At 39.1% G+C, this 20,761-nt stretch overlaps 1 pseudogene; it reads right to left on the bottom strand.

Annotated features, from left to right (window-relative positions):
* Window positions 1–2,152: 2,152 nt before the first annotated feature.
* LOC133254377 (mitotic checkpoint protein BUB3-like) lies at window positions 2,153–16,006 on the bottom strand (annotated as a pseudogene).
* Window positions 16,007–20,761: the final 4,755 nt, after the last annotated feature.

Here is a 20,761-nt window from a genome sequence, read left to right as displayed (position 1 = left end):
TATCTTTCTTGAAAATACACTTGGCCTTACTTCTGAGCATATATGAAGCGGATTTCTCTTCCAATCAGTTCTAAATCAGCGCCTCAGATTTTATAAGGGGTCCAGTCAGTGGTGCTAGTGGCAAAGAATTCATTTGCCAATACAGGAGACATAAGAGGCATGAGTTCGATCCCTGGGTCAGGAAGATTCCCCTGAAGGAAAGACTGGCAATCCACTCCAGTATTCTTGCCTGGAGAATCCCATGGGCAGAGAACCCTGGCAGACTACAGTCTATATGGTTGCAAAGAGTCGGACACGACTGAAGCGACTTAGCATGCACGCACAAGTCTGCTCTATTGAACTGACTCATGGGACATATGTTTTCTTTTTTTAGGGGACATGCTGAATTTTTTTCATTCTGAGAAGTAGAGAGCACAATCTCCAAACCCATTATCATATATATTTTTGAAAAGCTTATTAATAAAAAGGTATCCATGGACTTCTTTGGTGGTCGAGTGGCTAAGAGTCTGCCTTCTAATGCAGGAAACATGGGTTTAATCCCTGGTCAGAGAACTAAGATCCCATATACTTCTGGGCAACTAAGCCCACACATCACAGCTACTGAGCCTGCATGCCTCAAGTTAGATTCAACCTATTCAAAAATAAGAAAATAAATAAATTTTTTTTTAAAGAAAAAGATATCCATAATGGATTTGCAGTTTCTTTACTTCTGTAAATCAGTGGTTCTCAGTCTTTCCTGGAGCAAAGATCCTTCTGATAAAAGTTACAAATCCTGTCCTCAGAAAAATGCATTAATGCCCACTCACACCTGCTTATGTACACAACTTACAGGATCCCTACAACTTTTCTTTTAATGTTTATTGATCAACTCCCTTTGGGCTTTTGAAACTGTTTAAAAAGATTTGTTCCAGATACTCCAACATCTCTCAAGATCTCTAAAGTGAAGTGAGTGAAGTCGCTCAGTCGTGTCTGACCCTCAGTGACGCCATGGACTGCAGCCTTCCAGGCTCCTCCATCCATGGGATTTTCCAGGCAAGAGTACTGGAGTGGGGTGCCATTGCCTTCCAAGATCTCTAAGATGCCATTTATCTGGATGATACTATGGCATTTCCCCTATGGTTTTATTTTAAGTGATTATTTTTTGTTATAAGGACAATTGCCTAAATTAAGATACATTCTCATAAAACTCTGCAGTAGCTATCCTAAGCATATTGCTTAAGGCTTTGTTCATTTCATCACATAGATCCTGTTTAGGATAAACTTCAAATCAGAAATTACTGTGCCTCTTCTTTGTGAATAATTTGCCTTTATTTTATGAGCACTCTGAATGATATGACTACTTATGTTTCTGTTTTTAAATGTTCATCTATAAAGCTAAAAACCAAATCCATGGCCCTTTGCTGATAAGTGTTTAGGATGTAAGGCTTTCTCATTTGAGCACTAATCTCATTACTGGCTCTATTTTACTTCTTTTTAGCCCTAACATTGTCATATACTTCTTATCTATGTTACCTTGTTTAAAACCTTTTATAAAAATTTTATGACAGTAGAAAGAAGGAAGAAAAAAGACAGAACAAAGGAAAATGTAGAAAAGTTTTCTTAAATTAACTGTTATGTCCCTTTATTTGCAATTTCCTTCAAAACATGCAATTAATCAAATATTTAATTCTGATTTATATTTTAGTTTTAAAAGGCTTTAGAAAATTTAGGGAAAAAACAAAAAAATGGTAATAAGATGTTGATTTACATGTTGCAAAATCTCAATTGCTAAAACATTTTTTAGTTAAGGAACATGTTTTAAATTTTTATTATTGAAACAATCAAATGTATAGATGAGTAGAGAAAATAGTATCATGAACACTCCTTTATATATCCATTGCCTAGATTTTAAAATTTTGTCATATTTGCTTCTTTAGTTTTCTTCTATTAAAAGTATTTTAGAGTCATTAACATACAAAGCACATAAAGACTCTTCATTCTACACAAAGTCAGTATGAAAAGACATACAGACAAGCTTTATGTCAGACAGAAAACAGAGAAATTCATACTAAATAACGTATCAAAAACAATGGCTCTAACACACCCAGGAGATACACATGTATCTGTAGGAAGCAGAAGAGTTTTCTGTAGAGAAACCAGTTTCAGGAGATGATTAGGTAGACTTAGGTTTTGTTCTTATATCTGTCACTTGGCAAATGAGAGACCATCTTCAGGACATCTTATGTCATCCATCTTATATATTGGAGATGATGAGATTGCAAATATAGTCTCGTCATTACTGAAGACAACTGATTCATGCTGAAGGGGTATCTATGGACCCGATGTATTTACAAATCCATCAGAACCACCCATGGCAAGTACATTGTTGATGTTGTTAAAACGAATGGCATTGACTGGATAAATCTGCTCGGTATTCTTTTCTTTCAGCCTTGGATACTTGAAAACAAGCTTCAACTGTACCTCAGGGCTCAGCAGGAGGTATTCAACAGCCACTCTTCAAAAGAGCTAAATACATAATTCTGCTTATTTGAAAATGCTCAAAGCAGTGAGCCTGGTACTTCGGGTTGGACATCTAGCACTGTCACATGGAATCCATGTTCTGGGAGCCCACGTTAATACTTTACTGCCCATCTTGCTCACAGTCAGCCATCTTCAGACAGAGAGAAGGTTCTAGCACTGCAAGGAGTTCTGGGGTTCCACAGATTAACTGTCTGATCCCAATGCCCAGTGACCACCACCATCATTTCTGGACAGAATTCACTGCATCTGATGGGGCATCATGTGTTCCAACAAGATTTTCTTGATCAGTGTTGGAATCATGCATTTTCAATCGAGGGTTTAGTCCTCCACTCAAAGTGTGTTTTGGATCGTTGAATGCGGGGAGTGAGCTCCGCCCGTGGCAAAGGTCATGAGGAAGGAGGCTTGGCATACGCAAAGGCGGGTTCGAGCCTCAGGAGTCCCCTTGGAAATTCTCGAGCATCTACCCCCAAAACCAGAGTCTGCCTACTTTCTGCTTTGTGCTCTCACCTACACCTCTGACTTTACGGGGGGCTGTCCCCCACACCTCTCTCTGAAAAAAGAGTTAGCTTACAGCTCCAGTTAACAATTCCTGGGTGTGACAGTGTTTCAACCTACAAACTCCTTTGGAAGTCCTCTAGCCTGCCTGAATAGGTTTTTCCGGCCACATGTGATTGTTCAGAGCCTCCCAACTGTGAGAGGCAGGAGATGTTCTAAACTGTCTAAACACAGATTCCTTTGAGTAGTTAAAAGATTGATTAGAAATTGTATTGGTGGAGGGTTTTTCCCTTATTGGGCCAATGTTTGCTGCTAAGTCTCCATACCCCTTACCTACTGTGTCCTTGGCAGTGTATTGATTGATATAATGGGTGTATAGAAATGGAAGTAGTAGCCTCAATGTTTGTAACCTTGGACCCTTGAGTTAATTCTTTTCTTGATTGAGCCCACCTCACCTTTGCCCTATAGGAATGCAACTCTATCCAATGCTTTTTGGAGGCTGGCGCCTGACTTTAGAATAATCACCTTTACAGAAAAATAAGTTGCTTAAAATGTTAACAGGCCTCCGGGCCAGAAGATGATGTAAATCACCTAAACTTTTGCATATGATAAGTTTGCAGGAAGAAAGCCTGGCTTACTGCATGACTCTACCCCTTCCCCCTTTATCCTCTATGCATAACTTAAGGTATAAAAACTACTTTGGAAAATAAAGTGTGGGCCTTGTTCACCGAAACTTGGTCTCCTCATGTCATTCTTTCTCTTACCTTCTGGCTGAATTATTCAGCCTCTTTTCTTCACTGAATTTTCCTACTGAGCTATCCTTATTTCAGCCTCTTTTCTCCATTGAATTTCCTCACTGAGCTATCCTCATTCTATTACTTTTTATATCCTTAATTAACGTTTTATTAAGCAGTTGTTTCCTGATCCTCGCCATCTCTCCTTCGAATACCCTGGATCAGCTGGGGCTGGACCCCGGCAGGTGGCGCCCGAGACAGGCTATTCGAAGGTAAGCTCCCAGCAATTAGAGTCATCAGCCCTATTGCCCCCCCCTTATCGGAACAGTCTGGGTTTTCAGCCCTCTTGTTCCCCCTCGGAACAGTTTGGGTCATCAGCCCTACTGCTCCTCCCTCGGAACAATCTGGATCATCAGCCCTATTGTTCTTCCAGTGTTCGGGACGGCTAGGACCCCACTCAGGGTGCCACGGACCCCCCTGTAGAATAGACAGGGCAAGAGGAGTGGGAAGTGTTGAAAGTGTTAAAGAGTTAGACTTAGAGAGAGAAAACGGTTTCTGAAGTTAAAAGGCCAAAGGAAAACCTGATCTTTTAAAAGCTAAAAGCTTTATCTTCTATTATACTTAATTTTCTGACATGGGTAACACTGAATCTAAGAATGGCAACTCTTTATACAAGTAATCTTGAAACTGTTAAAGAGGCTACTGTTAATTTAGATACTTGGGTGAAGGTAAAAAACAACTAAAAACTTATCCTATAAATATGATTAAAAATGTTCTGGACCCTCATCATGAGGCTGTGGGATAGCCTATGGGAGAGGCTATAGCAGTGGATGGTAGTGGGTCTCCACCTTCTGCGCAGATCATATTTTCTGCCCTTGACCGAGGAAAGGAGGGAGACTGTGCTCTACCTCCCGAGGAAGGAGAGGGCTTACAGGACGCAGCGGCCAGGCGCCCTGATGAGCCTCCTCCCCCTCTACACAAACCTTTAAAAATTTGTCCAACAATTTCTGATTTAAGGCAACTACCCCACCTCCACTTGCATCTCCCAGGGCCTAGGAATCCCCCAGTTTACATCCAAAGCCTCCCAGAGCATTGCCTAAGGCTGGAAAAGATTTTTAAAAAAATTCTTTTAAACAAAGGGGCTTTTAAAGAATACACAATATACAGAGCCCGCTCCTTGCAGAAAAACCCCTCAGGGGGGCCTCACCCAAGCAAAAAAAAAAAAAAAGAGAGAGAAAAATAAAAAGAAAAAAGTGAAAAAGAAAAAAGGAAAGAAAAATAATCGTAATAGAAAAGGATTCTACAAATAAGAAGTGTTTCTCTTATGACCAAGCAGAACGGTAAGGGGATTTAGCAACAGTATTAACCCCTGACGTGCTGGTTGCTCCGATTCCAATGGGAGTGGCTGGCCCCCTACCTGAAGGCATTGTAGGACTTGTGCTAGGGCGTAGCTCGCTTTCTTTTCAAGAAACTTCGGTGGTGTATGATGTAGTAGATTCTGATTATATTGGAGAAATTAAAGTTTTGATCTCGCCGCCTACCAAAACTGTGCAAATTAATAAAGGTCAAAGAATAACACAGTTTTTGCTTTTACCTTATCAGACAGGAAAAACCTTGACTTCTCAAGCTAAGAGCTACAGAACGTTTAGATCTAGTGATCTAGCCTTTTGGGTACAGGACATTACAGCTTCTAGGCCTTTAAATTTTTTTTTTAATTCAAGAAAATAAAATGTCAGGGCTATTAGACACAGGAACAGATGTCTCTTAACATTTCCGGGAAAGACTGACCCAGCTCCTGGCCAACACATACTACTGAAAATGAGTTGGTGGGATTAGAGAAAGTGGTATGCAGGGTGGGAATGCTGTAGAGGAAAAGGTGAGGGAGAGTTTAAAACCTTGAAGAATAGTAAGTTCCCCATTGCTGGAAGTATTCAAGCAAAGATTAGATGGTTGCTTGTCATCTAAAAAGCTATAGACCAGATTTAGGTTACAAAACAATAACTGGAGAAGCTTATAAAGATGTTGTGCGACACCTCTTTACTTGCTTCTCATATTTAGGTCTGCCAAAAGTTTTAAAAACTGATAATGCCCCTTTGAAGCTGCAGAGAGATTGTTTACTAACTTTAAATGATTTCCAAAAATTATTAGGGACATTAATTGGATACGCCACATTTAAAACTGACTACTGCAGATATAAAGCCTTTATTTGATTGCTTTAAAAGCGATCCTAATTCCAGTTCTAAGAGAAAGTTGACTAATGAGACAGAGTTGGCTCTTGTTAAAGTAGATGAGACTTTAAATGATCAGTTAATTAGGATTAATATTACCAAAAGATGAGATTAAATTATTCTTGCCATAAAACATACACCTACAGGGTGCTTGTGACAAAAAGGCCCATTGGTTCCATCTACCAGTGACCCCAAGAAAAATAGTTTTATCTTATCCCAGCTTGGTGGCACAATTAATTATAAAAGGAGGAAAAAAGAAGTGTGGAACTTTTTAGAAAAGGAGTAGCAAATATAATAATTTCACTCAATAAGGATCAACTGCAAGTCTTTTACAAAATAGTGATAATTGGCAAGTTGCCCTGATAGATTTCAGGGGTCAAATTTTGTTTCTTTTGCCCTCAAGCCCCCACAGTAGTTAAAAGTTCAAAAATGTTAGATTGGCAGTTTGAGGATACCTGTGGAACTTTCCAACCCTATGTAGTTCCTACCCTCCCCTTTACCCTATGGGGGAGGGACGTGCTGTCTCAAATAGGAGATACTCAGAGAAGGGTTTTCTCAATTTCTTAGTTATCAACAGGAGGTACAATTAACAATACTTTATATATTGTTATAAATACATAATATAAATATATTTGCCTAATTACAGTTTGCCTAATTAGGTATGGGTATAAATAAAACATAACAAAGGTATACCTAATTCTATTTATAGATTTATACTTAATTAATTTGTATACAAATTAATATGTATATTATATATGCATATTATATATATATACTCTATAATTAAATATATATTGCAGTAATATAATGTGTGTGTGGCTGATATTAATTGGCATGGATTGATGTGCTGTGATGATATATGTTCTATATACTGTATGATTATATTATATATGAGTGACATGTATTATTACAGTATGTTGGTTTGTGTTGGTTGGTATTAGCTGTGTACATGTTGTATTGCTGTAATATATATTAATTAATGTATTAATTGTGAAGATTAATTCAAGTATATTGATTATGTCAATAAGTTTATACTTGTTGCCATATATAAATACATATATAAATACATTTTGCATTTAGGTATATCTGTATATCAAAATGAGATAAGGAGGTTATACATTTATTATTTAAATTTATACAGAGACCTAAACTAAACATTAGATCTAAATTAACATATCTCTAAATTTATGTTGTTAAAATGTAAATTTAAAAATATTTTAAAAAATTAATTTGACAACTGCTTGACAATTCCTTTGCCATAAAACCCCCATAGGTGTAATTGGGGTGGCCAGACAAAAAATTGGTTTTATGGCAAAATGGCCCCCTAGAGTGGGTCCATCTTCCCGCTCAAACTAAAAAAGTAGTGGCTTCTTATCCAGGATTGACAGCTACTTTGATATTAAAGGAAAAAAGCGGAGCATTGAATTATTTGGTAAAGAGACATCAGAAATTGTAATTCCATATAATAAGGAACAACTTGATGCTCTTCTAGTGTTTGAAAATTGGCAGATTGCTACAGGAAACTATTCTGGTCAAATTTTTGCATCATTTACCTTCACATGTTTTGCTGAATTTTATATCCAGACATCCAGTTATTTTTCCTGTCACATGTAAACAATCTCCTATTCCAAATGCTCATATGGTTTTTACTGACGGGTCAGCAAACGGTAAAGCCTCCATAGTTACTAAAAATCACCAAAAGGTTTTAGAAACACAGGAAACTTCAGCTCAAAGAGCTGAAATAACAGCAGTCATAGAGGCTTTTGCTATGTTTGCAGATGAGGAATTTAACCTTTATTTGGATTCTCAGTATATTGTCAGGTTGTTTCCACATATTGAAATTGTGGTTTTGCCTGAAAATAAAACTACCATATTTCATTTGTTAACTAAATTACAGCAACAAATTTGGAAAAGAAATAAATATTTTTAATTGGACACATTTGGGCTCATTCCAGATTGCCCGGCCCTTAAAATGCGTTTAATGATTTGGCTGACTTGTTAACCAGAAATACAGTGGTACTGTGATTGAGGAGGCCAAAGCCTCTCACTTACTTCATCATCAATATGCTACTGCTTTAAGATATCAATTCCAGATTCCCAGAGAGACTGCCCGAGAGATACTGTATTCTTGCCTACACTGCCCCACTGTTTATGATAGTCTACCTATGGGAGTTAATCCTCACGGTCTCAAACCTAATGTACTCTGGCAAATGGATGTAACTCATGTCTCTTCATTTGGAAAACGGTCCTTTGTTCATGTAACTGTAGATACCTTTTCTCACGTTATTATTGCAAGTGCTCGTACCGGAGAGGCGGTTAAAGATGTGATACAACATCTCTTTACTTGTTTTTCATATTTGGGCCTGCCAAAAGCTTTGAAAACTGACAATGCTCCTGCTTACACTTCTAAGTCTTTTCAGGAATTTTGTATTAAGTTTCAAATTAAACATAATACTGTCATCCCTTATAATCCCCAGGGACAGGCCATTGTTGAAAGAGCGCATCAAACATTAAAAATCCAAATTCAAAAACTAAAAGAAGGGGAGTTTAAGTACAGTTCTCCCCATCAAATCTTTCAACATGGTCTTTTCATAATAAATATTTTAAATACAGATTTCAGCCGGAACTACTGCAATGCTTCGCCACTGGTGCCCAGAGCAATTGAATGCAAAACCATTAGTCAAATGGAAGGACCTCCTCTCAGGACAATGGAAGGGTCCTGACCCATTATTAACTAGCGGTGGAGGATGTGCTTGTATTTTTCCACAGGATGCAGATTCTCCAATTTAGATCCGGGACAGGCTGATTCGCCATGTTGCAGACCCCCAGACATCCAGTTCCCCCATTGCTTCGATCACAAAAGAGGAGCCTGCAGGAAGGGGAGGCAAGATAAACATCGAGATCCCAGTGAGACTGATGAGGCTGTTGCAGCGCGAACTCCAACCTGAAAATAATTCTACTTATTCTGTTTTGGCTTGTCTACCCGCTCCTTAAGTTTTTCTCTTTACCAAAGATTCTGGAAAACTTAATGTACATATGACTTTCACTGGTGGACCTAATATAGTAACTTGTGAACAATGTGTGCTTTCATCTTGTTTGACTCCTCAATATAATGTTTGCTCTTTTGTGGTGTTACAACGCCCACCCTATCTCATGATACCTGTGACAGTGACTAGCCACTGGTATGACAATTACGGCCTTGCCGTGTTACAACTACAAGATTTAATGCAACAATGGCGATTTGTGGGCTTACTTATTTTAGGAATATCAGCTTTGATAGCAGCAATTACTTCTGTTATTGCAGCAGCAATATCATTGACTCAACAAGTGCATACTGCCCAATATGTTGATACCATGTCTAAAAATGTTTCTCTAACTCTAGCAACACAGGAATCTATAGATAGGAAATTAGAGATGAGAGTAGATGCCTTGGAAGAGGCAATAATGCATATTGGGACAGAGTTACAGGCTTTAAAAGTGAAAATGACTCTGTCATGCCACGCTGATTACCGATGGATATGCGTGACATCTTTAAAGGTAAACGAGACAGATTATGAATGGGAAAAAATCAAAAATCATATCTCAGGTGTTTGGAACAGCTCTGACATTGGCCTGGACTTAGGGAAACTTCATAATCAAATACAGACCCTGGAACACTCTCGACTGGATTTTACCACCACTGGAGCAGCTAATGACTTTTTTCACACTTTCTCTAACTTCATTTCAGGAAAAAACATTCTGTCTAATATCCTTGGATACATCGCTGCTAGTGCTTTAATTTTGCTTCTCATAATCATTCTTCCTTGTATTGTCAGGATTCTTCGGCAGAACATTCAGAAGCTCGCGACTGAGCTGCATCTGGCTGTTTTAAGAAATAAAAAAGGGGGAGATGCGGGGAGCTAGCTCCACACGTGGCAAAGGTCATGAGGAAGGAGGCTTGGCATATGCAAAGGCAGGATTGAGCCTCAGGAGTCCCCTTGGAAATTCTCGAGCATCTACCCCCAAAACCAGAGTCTGCCTACTTTCTGCTTTGTGCTCTCACCTACACCTCTGACTTTACGGGGGGCTGTCCCCCACACCTCTCTCTGAAAAAAGAGTTAGCTTACAGCTCCAGTTAACAATTCCTGGGTGTGACAGTGTTTCAACCTACAAACTCCTTTGGAAGTCCTCTAGCCTGCCTGAATAGGTTTTTCCGGCCACATGTGATTGTTCAGAGCCTCCCAACTGTGAGAGGCAGGAGATGTTCTAAACTGTCTAAACACAGATTCCTTTGAGTAGTTAAAAGATTGATTAGAAATTGTATTGGTGGAGGGTTTTTCCCTTATTGGGCCAATGTTTGCTGCTAAGTCTCCATACCCCTTACCTACTGTGTCCTTGGCAGTGTATTGATTGATATAATGGGTGTATAGAAATGGAAGTAGTAGCCTCAATGTTTGTAACCTTGGACCCTTGAGTTAATTCTTTTCTTGATTGAGCCCACCTCACCTTTGCCCTATAGGAATGCAACTCTATCCAATGCTTTTTGGAGGCTGGCGCCTGACTTTAGAATAATCACCTTTACAGAAAAATAAGTTGCTTAAAATGTTAACAGGCCTCCGGGCCAGAAGATGATGTAAATCACCTAAACTTTTGCATATGATAAGTTTGCAGGAAGAAAGCCTGGCTTACTGCATGACTCTACCCCTTCCCCCTTTATCCTCTATGCATAACTTAAGGTATAAAAACTACTTTGGAAAATAAAGTGTGGGCCTTGTTCACCAAAACTTGGTCTCCCCATGTCGTTCTTTCTCTTACCTTCTGGCTGAATTATTCAGCCTCTTTTCTTCACTGAATTTTCCTACTGAGCTATCCTTATTTCAGCCTCTTTTCTCCATTGAATTTCCTCACTGAGCTATCCTCATTCTATTACTTTTTATATCCTTAATTAACATTTAATTAAGCAGTTGTTTCCTGATCCTCGCCGATGCCGTCTCTCCTTTGAATACCCTGGATCAGCTGGGGCTGGACCCCGGCAGTTGAACACACATCCCAGACAGCCCTGGATGCTGGTACTTGAGCCGAACAACCAGAACATCGCAGAGATGCATCGCTGAATTCCGGGAGGAGACGAGCAGAAGCTGGTCCTGGGACTGAACTTCACCAAGGAGACATCATCCTTAGCGGGTGGTTCAGACTGAACTCATGGGCTTCTCTCAGAAGTGACTTCACCGCCATCTCCTCCCGACTTCCCTCAGACGTTACAGTTTTCACCTTTTAGCGTGCATCTCTGAAATGCAAACATCCGTTTCTACAAAATCACGATAACATTTTCACACCTATTAAAATTTACAATAATCTCCTAGTGTCACACTAAAACTAATGTCACCAAACGTGTGTGTGTGTATCCGTGTGTTAGTCGCTCAGTCATGTCTGACTCTTTCTGACCCCATGGACTGTAGCCTGCCAGACTCCTGTGTCCATGGAATGCTCCAGACAAGAATACTGGAGTAGGTTGCCATTCCCTTCTCCAGGGGATCTTCCTGACCCAGGGATCGAACCCAGGTCTCCTGCATTGCAGACAGTTTCTTTATCTTCTGAGCCACCAGGGACATCCATATAGACTCTATATTCAAATTACTGAGTTATCCAAATACCTTTTATAACTGCCCCAAATTCTTAATATTAGTCTATATGAGGTAAGCTACTCAAAGTTCCTCTTCACTTCCATTTAACCATTTTGTTCTCCTCTAAATGCCAATATATCTGGGTATCTCTAAATGGTTAAGAAAAACAAAATGATGAAATTGATTGTATTGTGGTCCCATTCAACAATAAGAATTAGCTCAAGACTCTTTAAGTCATTAATAAAAATTATCCTCTAGGAAAATTTCAATTTTCAATATTACTACAAAATAAGATGTCATTTATTACGAATTTTCCAAAGGTTCTAAATATTAATTAAAATCGATATGCATTGGCTTTTAAATATAGGCTAAATGTACCAAAAACCTTACTTATGTATAGCATTTTTAACTTTGGAAATAAAGAGAAACTTCTCTGTCAGTTTTTTTAATACTGCTAAATATTGTCAGCCCTTTAACATTTGATAATGCTCTCTGACTCCCTTTTAAAAAACCAGATTCGATCATAATAACTCATACTGTTCCTTGTATATTTTCTGTTCCTATTGAACATAGTCATACTCTTCATGCATTTTAAAAATGTTAGATATAAATTTTGTTTTAAAAATTTCTTTGAGGAACATTATCTCATAAGCGTTGCCTAATTTTATAAAGCAGCTGTAGATCAGGGATCTGGCCTGTGTTGTTTTATTTTTAAAAGCAAATTTCCAGTAAATGCAGTTTTCAGTTTACACTTATGAAGTAAAAATGTCAAGATGACTCAAAAACAATACGTTACATTGCAAGTGAACTTTACAGATTTGATTTGGTAAAGATAGCACGAGATTCAGTGAGGCCAGACCCTGCATCTACAATACAACAGGCCTGAGTGAGCAGTCAGAGATCATTCAGGAAGATAACGTCAAAAGGCCAGACCCACACCGCTTATGCAAATACCTTCGGGGCGAATTAACCTAATAGGATGAAACATTTGCCTCAAAAAAAAAAAGATGTCAAAGCATGTGGGGAATGTTACTAAAGTTGTCTCATCTAATGAGAAATTCAGAGAGGAAAAAAACAATGGAAAAGCACACACTTCAAGGTAGAACTCAGAATAAAAAAAAAAATCCCTGCACACAAGTCTCATCACCTACTTCCGCCACTGGATGGCTGTGCTTCCTTCCAGTGAGGTGAACAGAAGTGTCTAAACATAAAGACTGAAATTATCTCAAGCAGCACCTTTGATCTTGATGTTGATTGCACATGAACATCTCCTCATTCAAAGACCTTTGGGGAAAGGGATTGAACTATAGAATTCTATAGTTGTCCAGAAGAAATAGGTTAAATGAAATTGTGGATTTAGCAGAAAAGTTGGAGGACTGAAAGAGAACCTTGGGAAAATGGTCCAGATTTTGAAACTGCAATATAATGTGAAGTGTCTTTTAGCCAACAATTGGCATTGCATATTCTTTTTTTTTTTTAATTTATTTTTTATTGTGGTGAAAGTTTCATAATGCTTTATACTAAAGAATCTGCCTGCAATGCAGAAGTCCCCGGTTTGATTCCTGGGAAAATCCTCTGGAGAAGGAATAGGCTGTCCACTCCAGTATTCTTGGACTTGCCCGATGACTCAGCTGGTAAAGAATCTGTCTGCAATGTGTGAGACCTGGGTTTGATCCCTGGGTTGGGAAGATCCCCTACAGGTGGGAAAGGCTACCCATTCCATTAGTCTGGCCTGGAGAATCCCATGGACTGTATAGTCAATGGGGTTGCAAAGAGTCAGACACGATTGAGTGACTTTCACTCACTCACTCCCTCAACCGTATTTAACTGCACGGTTCAGTGGAACTGCGTATATCCACACTGTGGTGCAGCTCTCACCATCATTCATCTCCTGAATTTTTCATTTCCTAAACTGAAACTCTGTTCCCATTCAACATTAACTCCCCATTCTGTTTTTGGTTTTTTTTTTTAATTTATTGATTTTAATTGAAGGCTAATTACTTCACAATCTTGTGGTGGTTTTTGCCATACGTTGACATGAATCATATGTCCCCCTGTCCTGAACCCCTCTCCCACCTCCCTCCCCATCCCATCCCTCTGGGTTGTCCCAGTGCCCTGGCTTTGAGTGCCCTGCATCATGCATCGATCTTGGACTCGTCATCAGTTTCACACATGGTAACATACAGGTCTCAATGCTATTCTCTCAAATCATCCCACCCTTGCCTTCTCCCACAGAGTCCGAAAGTTTGTTCTTTAAATCTGTGTCTCTTTTGCTGTCTTGCATATAGGATCGTCGCTACCATCTTTCTAAATTCCATATATACATGTCAATACACAGTATTGGTGTTTTTCTTTCTAACTTACTTCATTAGAAACAAACGCCATTCTGTTTTAACTCACAAGAGATTCATGGCTGAGAAAGGGTTGCCATTAAAATCAGCCAACTACTCCCAAAGGATGGTTAACTCTCACCTATCCTTTCATATCATAAGAAAAGCAGTGGCAGGGGCATCACTACAGAATTTGGGTGAAGAAATGATAGGCTGTTTCTAATTTTTAGAACCTATGACCTTAGATTTTTACAGCACTATTGTCTAAATTCCAAGATAAGCAGAAGCATTTTTGAAGTGAATGGAATGAAGACCTCTGAAAATTTTCTCCTTCATAAAAACGAAGAGGACACTGATCAAAATTATGAACTTTTTCAATGCTCTGGAAATTGGGCTAAATACTTGCAACAACTCAAGGAGTATTTATTCAGGAAAAACAGCACAATCTTGGTAAGAACACTGAACTGTGTGGCATTTTTAACTTACCTACTCCCGTCTCCTTCATGCCAGTTCTGTCGTAGCTTGAACATCAGCAGCCTTTGCAATCACACTAGCAATGAAGATCAATAGCCTAACAGTCCCTGGAGAAGTCAAAGTGGGTTTTGTCAAAGAGTAATGGATGTGAGTCTCAGTGAACTCCGGGAGTTGGTGATGGACAGGGAGGCCTGGTGTGCTGCGATTCATGGGGTCACAAGGAGTTGGACACGACTGAGCGACTGATCTGATCTGAAACAGAGCTGGACAGTAAAGTGGTAACAGAAAATTTTATTCAGAAAAGCTATTAGCATAGGGGAGAAGAGACCTCACTGGAGAACTAGGCTCAACGCTGAATATAATAACGAATACTCACAATTTATAGTCAAGGAACAGTGTAGGATTCAGTGGGTGGAAAATTACTAAGAGGAAACATCACAGTTATGAGGGGAAACTGGCTAGATTGGCCTATTGAGATTCTTAGTTAAGACAGGCCAGAAGACCAAACATTACCTGGGGGGTGGTGGAGGAGGAGGAACCTGATTAGGTACCAACAGTGATCGAATATCAAGAGTGGAGGAATACGGGTAAACTGCCTTAGCAGAAGTCTTGCTAAATTTGGACTATGCAGAGACAAAAACGGAAGCCCAAAAGTCAAAGTCTATTTGAGAAGAGCAGTGGGGGGAGCCTGAGTAGAATTTAGGCAAGGAGAGAATCTTTGTCCATTTAGAGTTCGACAAAGCCCAATTTGACCTGACTGGCAGCTAACTCCCTGCCAGGGAAAAAGCCCATTTACAAGGCATACCTTTATATTGCCTCATTCAGAGCACACTTTACTCTAACCCTAGTGTTAGTGGCTCAGTCGTGTCTGACTCTCAGTGACCATATAGACAATAGACCACCAGGCTTCTCTGTTCATGTAATTCTCCAGGCAAGAATACTGGAGTGGATTGCCATTCCGTTCTCCAGGGGATCTTCCTGACCCAGGGATCGAACCTGGGTCTCCTGCACTGCAGGCAGATTCGTTACCAACTGAGCCACTAGGGAAGCTCAACCCTAACCCTAGCCCTAACCCTAACCACTGTCTAACCCTTTGCTTCAATTAGGGACCCCACTGAAGGACCATGCTAGTTCTGTCCATAAGACTAGCTGAGATTTGTATTGGAAAACCCACTCCTTTTCTTTCTACCGTCTCCTGCTTCCCTGGCTCATTTATATGTTTCCTGAGATCTCCCATTCCAAATTTTTCATACAGATCAGTATTTGAGTCTAATTTCCAATGATCTCAATTTAATTTGGAAGTATTAATGCCAGAAAGACAAGGAGTACTTGAAACAGTGAAATTATTAAGAAGGAAAGAGGGAATTAAACTAAAAGCACTAGTCAAATATTGATTTAAAGAGGGACATTTTCTCCACTTTTTTTTTTTATAAGATCTATTTGATGTGGACCATTTTTTAAAGGTCCTTGTTGAATTTTTATAGTACTGCTTCTGTATTATGTTTTGTTTTTTTGGCCATGAAGCATATGAGATCTTAGCTTCCTGACCAGGGGTGGAATCTGCAACCTCTGCCTTGAGAGATGAAATCTTAACCACTGGACCACCATGGAAGTACCTTCATTTTGGTAAGCAGGGTGGAGGGCATAGGGACAGGTGGGATATGATAACTGAGAGTTATCATAAGGCCATGTAAAATGAAGAATGGTTCCTCTAAGAAAATTAGGTAAGCAAAAAGGGACACATATGTTAGCCAAGCAAGTGAAACACTTGTCCAGTACAGGTGGAACTCAAGACCACAAAATAAATCTCAGAAAGAGCTGGAAACCAGAGGACTAGAGAGCTGTGGGGAAAACAGGAAGGATTCCCGTTTTCTCTTGTCTTCCCACTTCAGTCATGTTTCTCTGGTAGTCTGCTTTCCTTTTTCTCCTTCCACTTTGTTTATTCACCCTGGTCAGATTTACACAGGCTTCCCAGGTGGCGCTAGTGGTAAAGAACCCGCCTGCCAATGCAAGAGACACAGGAGATGTGGGTTCAATCTCTGGGTTAGGAAGATCCCCTGGAGAAGGTAATGGCAACCCACTCTAGTGTTCTTGCCTGAAGAATCCCATGGACAGAGGAGCCTGGCAGGCTATAGTCCTTGGGGTCACATAGAATCAGACACGACTGAATAACCAACACTAACAGATTTATACTATCCACTTCATCTTTTACTTCTCCATGACCTCTAATTCTAGGTCCTGCAATTTATTTTTAATCCCTGTTTAATACCTATTTTGCTGTAGAACACCAGGCTTTTCTGCTTGAGCATTTGCAGAACGTGACCTGTATCTGAGTTCAGAGATTTGGGTTTATTTTCCCAGTATAGTATACATAGTACAGTGTGCAGTGAGAATTTTAACTTTCACTCACTTCCTCTCTGACTGTAAATTCAAATCCCAGCTCATCTCACTAGTTAAATGATGACTGAGGAACCTCTAGGTCAAGAGCACATTTTTAGTTCAGTGGAGATGTAAGTGGGCTTGGATTTGGGAAAGGGGCTTGTTTTTATGGACTTCCCTGATGGCTCAGAGGGTAAAGTGTCTGGTCTGCAATGCAGAATACCCGAGTTCGATCCCTGGGTCCGGAAGATCCCCTGGAGAAGGAAATGGCCACCCACTCCAGTACTACTGCCTGGAAAATCCCAGGGATGGAGGAGCCTGGTAAGCTACAGTCCATGGTGTCGCAAAAAGTCGGACACAACTGAGCAACTTCACTTTCACTTTCTTGTTTTTATGCTGTCTAGTCAGTGGAGGCTTTAGTTTAATAATCATCAGGTCTTTGAGGAAGTAAATTACAACATAAAATTTTATAATAGCTAGGATTACTTTTCTAGGGCAAACGATTGTCTAATCCTCAAAGAGTATTTATATGGCCAAAGTCCACTCCAGAAAAGTAAATTTCAAGGCCATTTTAGCCATTTTTATATCTTTATTTTGCAAAAGACCTGATCCATTGTGCATTTTTTACTAAGATATTATTTTTCTAAATTAAACAGTAGAACATTCAATCCATACTAAAGCTCTTACTCACAGTTCATAATTTGTCTTTTAATAGGGTTTAAGAGCATCCTCTACTCAGGTAATGTTTCATCTTTTTTTAATTTTCTTAAAAAAAAGGTTTTCAGAGATTTCCACCTCCAGTCAAAATAGATAAAAGGCATAAGATTAATCTTCTGACAACAAACAAGCTATAAAATTGAGCATACTTGGCTACAGGCAGTTTTTAAACATATGAGGGAAGCCTGACAATCACTCCTATTTTTTTTGGAAGATGTATTGCAGAGCAGGAAGAAGGAATGCTAAGCACAGCACACTGGTCTCACCAAGTTGAGGAGAGAGTTCATGGTTCAGGGGTGTCAAGGCAACTACAGGGCTCGGCACAGTTATTACACAGTAGGAACAAACTAGGTCAGAGATCTTTCTGACTTCAGGGTGGATGTGTGTGAGCTCAGCTGTTCAGTCTTGGCCAGCTCTTTGTGATCCCATGGACTATAGCCCACCACGTTCCTCTGTCCATGGGGCTTTCCAGGCAAGAATACTGGAGTGGGTTGCCATTTCCTCTTCCAGGGGATCTTCTCGACACAGAGATTAAACCCCCATCTCCTGCAGCTCCTGCATTGTCAGGAGGATTCTTTAGTGCTGCGCCACCAGGGAAGCCATAAATGCTGACTAGGCTAGCAAATAAACAAGTCATAGTATATGCATTCAATGGAATATTATTCATCTATTAAATAACGAATCCCTAAAAAAAGTAAAAAAAAATTAAAAATGAATCTTTGAAATATACAACAACATGGATAAATTTCAAATACTTACCTTGAGAGAAAGAAACCAGAGGCAAAATAGCACCTATTGTCTGATTTCATTTGTAGAGAACTTGGAGACAAATAAACCTAATCCATAATGATAGGAAGTACATCTAAGTATGTTTAAGTGTTGGTTGCTCAGTCATGTCTGACTCTTTATGATCCCATAGACTGTAGCCCACCAGGCTTTTCTGTTCATGGGATTTCCCAGGCAAGAATACTGGAGTGGGTTGCCATTCCCTTCTCCAGGGGATCTTCCCAACACAAGGATAGAATCCAGGTCTCCTGATTGCAGGCTGATGCTTTACCATCTGAGCCACCAGGGAAGCCGACGTATGTTAAAAGGTGATATTAGAAAATGAAGATTGATTGGGAAGGAGTATAAGAGAACATTTTGTGATGATGGAGCTGTTATCTCTCTCTCTTTTTTTTTTCTTCCTTTTGGCCAAGCCATGCATCATGTGGAACTTGAGCTTTCCAACAGACCAGGGATCAATCTGGTGCCCCCTACAGTGGAAACACAGAGCCCTAACCACTGACCTCCAGAGAATTCCCAGTGTTACGTATCCTGAATATTGTGACGATGATATGAGTGCCTGTGTTGTGTGTCTGCTTAGTTGCTCAGTTGTGTCCAGCTCTTTGTGACCCCATGGACTGTAGCCCACCAGGCTCCTCTGTCCATGGGGATTCTCCAGGCAAGAATACTGGAGTGGGTTGTCATGCCCTCCTCCAGGGAATCTTCCCAACCCAGGGAATCAAACTCAGGTCTCACACATTGCGCGAAGAGTCTTTACCACCTGAGCCACCAGGGAAGCCTAAGAATGCTGGAGTGGGTAGCCTATCTCTTCTCCATCGGATCTTCCTGACCCAGGAATTGAACAGGGGTCTCTTGCATTACAGGCAGATTCTTTACCAGCTGAACTACCAGGTAAGCCCTTAACATGGGTATCTACCTATTTCAAAATGGATCAGATTCAGCACTTAAAATGCAATGAATCTAACTATATATGAATTAAATCTCATAAAGTTGACTCCAAGTATAAATTGTAAATAGCAAGATTTATTTTAAAAAATTTAACTTCAAAATCTAAAATAAATCTGATTACCCACTATCCAAACTCACTCAGAAAAATTATTTCCATGTAAATATTTTTTAAAATATTTTTCTATTTTTATTATACACCTTTATTTTAATGGTTACATTTATTATTCATTTTAAACTTATTTTAAGATACACGAGAGAGATATTTTTCCCTTTCACCATCTAGTTTTCCCCAAAACATTTGTGAATCAGTTTTTTCACTTATTAGAAATTCTACCCTCAACTTAAGTAATTTTCCATACCTACTTTGTTCTATTTCTGTATCATTTATTGTATTAAGTTGATTTGTACATTAATTCTCTTCCAAATTTTTTGTTGAATGATTACTTAAGCTATAAGAGTATTTTAATATCTAACAGCCCAAATTCTTTCTCATTACTCTTCTTTGTCAGAGTCTTGATGACTTTGTCTCAAGTTTTATTTCCAACATGACTTCCATCTTCATCTAAGTTAAAATACAAACAAAAGCAGATACAAAAAGCAAAGCATAAACCCTTACAGAAGGATTCTGACTGAAATAGGTTGAATGTATAAATTAATTTAGGTATAAAATATCTTAAAATATTGAGGCTTCCTAGCTATAATTAAGGCATGTCCCTCACATATATTCAAATACTTCTTTATATCCCTCAGTGTGTTTTTAGTTTGCTTTATGAAGACATTTCTGGTAGTTTGCTATTAATACTTGCTACCTAAGTTTTAAGATAATTTATATCCTCATTGGGATTATAGTTTTTAATGTTATGAAGTGATACTCTTTATTCTATTCACATAACTTTTTCTGATGTTGATAATAGGTATACTGTATTATATTTTTGCCTTTACCTTTTGTGTATGTGTGTGTGCTGGGTCTTCATTTCAGCACCCTCTTCATTGTGGCATCCGTGGGCTCTCTCTAGCCTTGTGGCCGCAAAACTCTAAGCGTGGACTCAGTAGTTGAGCCACGTAGGCTTAGCTGCCCCAGAGCATGTGGGATCTCAGTTCCCCAATCAGGGACAGAAGCTGTGTCCCCTGCATTGGAAGGTAAATTCTTAACCACTGGACCACCAGGGAAGTCCCTGTCTTTACTTTCAGTTTTTCTGAATCACTTCATTTTAGGCAAGATTTACAACTGGCTTACAGATGGAATTTTTTGATCCAATTGAAGCTATTATTTTGTGTATTTATCTCATTTGTGTTAATTTTGAAAAGAATAGATTTTAATAATATTTATGTCGATTTATTAAATTCATTTTGTTGATATTTTATTTTAAATCTGATATCTGACACTTTCACTTTTCATTATTTCCTTTGTTTTCTATCATTTATCTGTTCTTTGCCTATTTTTCTAAAATAGATACTCTAATTTTACCAGCAGCTGCTAATAAAATTTCTCATAATACACTTATGCCCATATTTCTTAATTTATCAGCTTCAGAAATAAAGCAGTA

This window comes from Bos javanicus, chromosome 9 (genome assembly GCF_032452875.1).
Source record: "Bos javanicus breed banteng chromosome 9, ARS-OSU_banteng_1.0, whole genome shotgun sequence".
NCBI lineage: Eukaryota > Metazoa > Chordata > Mammalia > Artiodactyla > Bovidae > Bos > Bos javanicus.
Note: the sequence above shows the minus strand (reverse complement) of the source record. Positions and strands in the feature narration are given on the sequence as shown.